This window comes from Capra hircus, chromosome 26, assembly GCF_001704415.2.
Source record: "Capra hircus breed San Clemente chromosome 26, ASM170441v1, whole genome shotgun sequence".
NCBI classification, from domain to species: domain Eukaryota; kingdom Metazoa; phylum Chordata; class Mammalia; order Artiodactyla; family Bovidae; genus Capra; species Capra hircus.
Window position 1 is genome coordinate 35,715,036 of NC_030833.1, and position 3,756 is coordinate 35,718,791.

A 3,756-nucleotide genomic window follows, 5' to 3' on the forward strand; every position below is an offset into this window, starting at 1 on the left:
TCTTATATGAGGGGAAGATGGCCACGTGAAGACACAGGGACGGGGGAGAAGGCTATGTAAAGATGGAGGCAGAGAAAGGAGAGACGCATTTACAATCCAGAGAATGCCATGAGTTGCCAGCCACCACCAGAAGCTAGGAGAGAAGCATGAAACAGACTTCTCCTAAGAGCCCTGAAGAGGAACCAACTGAACCAACACCTTTATTTTATTACCAACTTATGGACTCCAGAATTGTGACAGAATAAATTTTTTTGTTTTAAGCCACACAGTTTATGGTGCTTTGTTATAGCAACTCCAGGAAACTAATATAGGATTTGAGAGTATGTGATTTATATTGAAGGAGAGACCTGGAACCTCTGATGGAAGAATAAGCAAGCAAGACTGAGAAGAGAAAGTCAGTAACAGAACAGGCTGATGGGTGGGTAACCCTGCAGGTAGGGCTCAATGCTTCTGCAAACTCCTGGAGACAACAGAAGATGCCTCAGAGTTGTTCTGCTTCTGAGAAGTGGGGACCTCGGTGTACGTATGGGTATAAATATTGGTCTATTAATCTTCTGTGGTCACTGTGACAATCACCACACATTTGGGAGCTGAAAACAATGAAAACCTATTCTCTCACAGGTCTAGAGGCCAGAAGTCCGAAATCAGTATCCTTGGAATCATGCAGTCAGCAGGGCCATCCAGCCTCCGGAAGCTCCATGGGAGTGTCTGCTCCTTGCCTCTTCCCGCTTCTGGTGGCTGCTGGCCCTCCTTGACTTGTGGTTACATCGCTGCACTCTCCACTTCTGTGGCCACAAAGTGTCCTCCTCTTCCATCTGCGTGAAACCTCCCTCTGCCTAGCTCCCCTAAGAACACATGTGATTGCATTTAGGGCCTAGCTGGACAGTCCAGAATCATCTCCCTATCTCAAGATCCTTAATCATACCTTTGGCTCAAAAACATAAAATTCACCAGTGTCAGAACCTGATATCTTCAGAGGATATTCTTCAGCCTACCACACGTGGCATATGTATTTATCCTTCAGCTTTCAACTGTCATTGAAGACTGCTCTCAGAGTCCTTGGTACTTCTTGACTGCCCTGTAGGGGTTGAGAAAAACTCCTCAGCTTAAAAGTTGCATGTACTGAATGGAAAGTGCTGAGAGCGTGTCAATGGGATGACAGTATCTGCTACACTATTATTTTTTGTTATTTAGATTTTTGGGTTAACAATTTTAAATTGAATAATTAATCATTAGTTATAATTATTATTATTAGCTATTTTAGCCTAATTTCCTGATGACCCACAATATAAATTATTTGCTCTGTGTGACCTTGCTTAGGAAAAAAAATTTTTAAGAAGAGTAACCAATGTTTTTAATGATAAAAATAATCTTCAGTACAGTTAAGTTTTATATACCACATATGTACACAGGCACATTCAGCCCATATAGAATCTATTAAGTGGAGTCATAAAGAAACATCTCTCGAGAGGCAGACATTTTACTTCACCTGCTGTACACAGGGAGTCCAATCATTATCTTTTCATATAGGTGTCACCGACATAAGGTTTAGGAATCTCTTTGCATTAGGTAGATGGATGAGATCACACCAGAAGAGCAAGCAGAACAAAAAGAGAAGTAGAAAGGTGGGTCAGGAGTGGGACCCTGAGAGTAACCTACATTGAAGAGGCAGGAGGACGAAGGAATGAAGGCAGGAGGAGAAGCTGGTAAAGAGGCTGTTAACGGAGCCAAGAGAGTCAAAATTCTAATGTGAGAAAGGAAAATTGCAGCAGAGAGATCTAGTGAGGTTAAAAAAAAAAAGAAATACTGTAATTCAGTGCACACTTTAAAAAATTCACATTACTTGAAGGTTCTTGGTGATCTTATTGAGAGCAGTTACAGTGGAATATTATAGGCAGGATCTCAAAAGGGTTCACAGGAACCTCTGGATACCATCCCTGTGAAGTTAGTATGGGGTAGCCCAGTGACCCCTCTTAGTCCAGGTATTCAGGAAAGCTATGGAAAATCCAAGAAGATCTAGCCCAAACTGATCCCAATCTTAGTGTGGATTGAGTGAATGGGAAATGACACGAAGCTGGCGACGACGTAACTGAGAAACCAGATTACATTAGTAGGAATCACGTAAACTTCCATTTGTTAAGTTTGTGTTTAAATGAAAGATTGCTCAAAATCAAGATGGGAAAGATTAGCTTGGCAACAAGTGCTTAAACATGATCCAAAGAGTTTTAGTTGATTATAAACTTAAAATGGGCCAAGAGTATGACCTAATTCTTAAAAAAGCTAGCACAGGCTTGGGCTGTGATAATAGAGAAAATGAAGTGGAGATACCAAGAGAAATATAGTTTTTTTTCTTTTTCTTTCGAAGTAAAGACAACCAGAGAATGAGGAAAATAAAACCGCAATTAAAAGGAGAAGTCATTAGGGAAAAAAATGAAGGATGGATGATATTTGCATATATTAATCAGCCAAGGGGAAAAATGTGCTAGGGAGGGAAATAGAGAGCAGGGATAGTTAGTGATACATGGAATGTGATGAAGCTGGGAGAAGTTCGTTTCAAACGGCAATGGAGATGCCTCATCCTTGGAGAGACTGGACAAGAAAGAGGCTGAAAGGATGGGAGTGACCACAGATAAATTATTATGTTTGAGGAATTCAGACTCTTGGGAAGAGGACAGGCTAATGTTTTCAATTTGTTTGATGAAGTAATACTCCAGTGGGACAGGTTCTGCCGTCTCTGAGAATGTGTGTAAAGGAGAGCAGTGGGAAAATTGAGGAAGTTGGAAGAGAGGGAAAGAAGAGTTCTGGATAGAATGGGATTCTTGGTCTCTAAAGTGAGATCCAGAAACTGAAAGGTTTCTTCTCAGTCTCTATAAGACCAGCACCTACAAGGGAGCTCAGATTCTTTGGAGGTTCTATTGGCCTTTCCTCTCTAGCTCAGGACTGCTAGGCCAGACTGTCAGGATGTTCTCAGAATCGAAGACTTTAAAAACAAAAACAAGGAAAAAAACTAAAGCAGAATTCTTAAATTTATTCATGAAAAAAAAAATCTTTAAAGACAATCATTTTGAAAAACGTAGTTATTCTTGCAATGCATAAATCTTCCTGTTAAAACTAATGACTTTGGAGGAATTACTAAGGAGACAGTATAATTTACAGAAAAGCTATAGTTATAAAAAACTGAAATGCAGATGAATCTCACTGATATAACTGTTTATCAAGCAGTGGTTAAATTAAGGCAAAAAGGGTTTCAAAATAAAACATTAAGAATCATAGACTTTTGAGTGTTGGAACTCGTGAGAAATCTTCAGCCATACCACAAACTCGCCCAGAGAAGCTGTCAAGGGGCAGGTATTTCACAAATGAAATAAGCTCTTCTCTGTCCCACAAAAATCAGTATTTATAAAAAAAAAAAAGTACACGAGCTATATCTTATAACAAGCTAAACATGAGGAGGGGTACAAAATACAGGATGATTGAAAAATACAGGATGATTGAAAAACTCAGATCCTCTCGTTCTGAGAAGAAAAGCCCGATTTCCTGATGAACTGCAAGGAAATTGGGCAGGAGTCAAAGATTCAGGGACCCTGGAGAGAGACCGCTGATTACCCACCTTTGATGATTCACAGTGCCGTGCGCTGCCATGCGCATACAAGCCGGGGCGCCGTCGGCCTAGGGCCGCGAGAGGGCGCGCGACAGCCCCTGTCTACGGAAATCCCGCCCCTATTTCCGGCGGCGGAGGATGGGGAGGGACTAGTG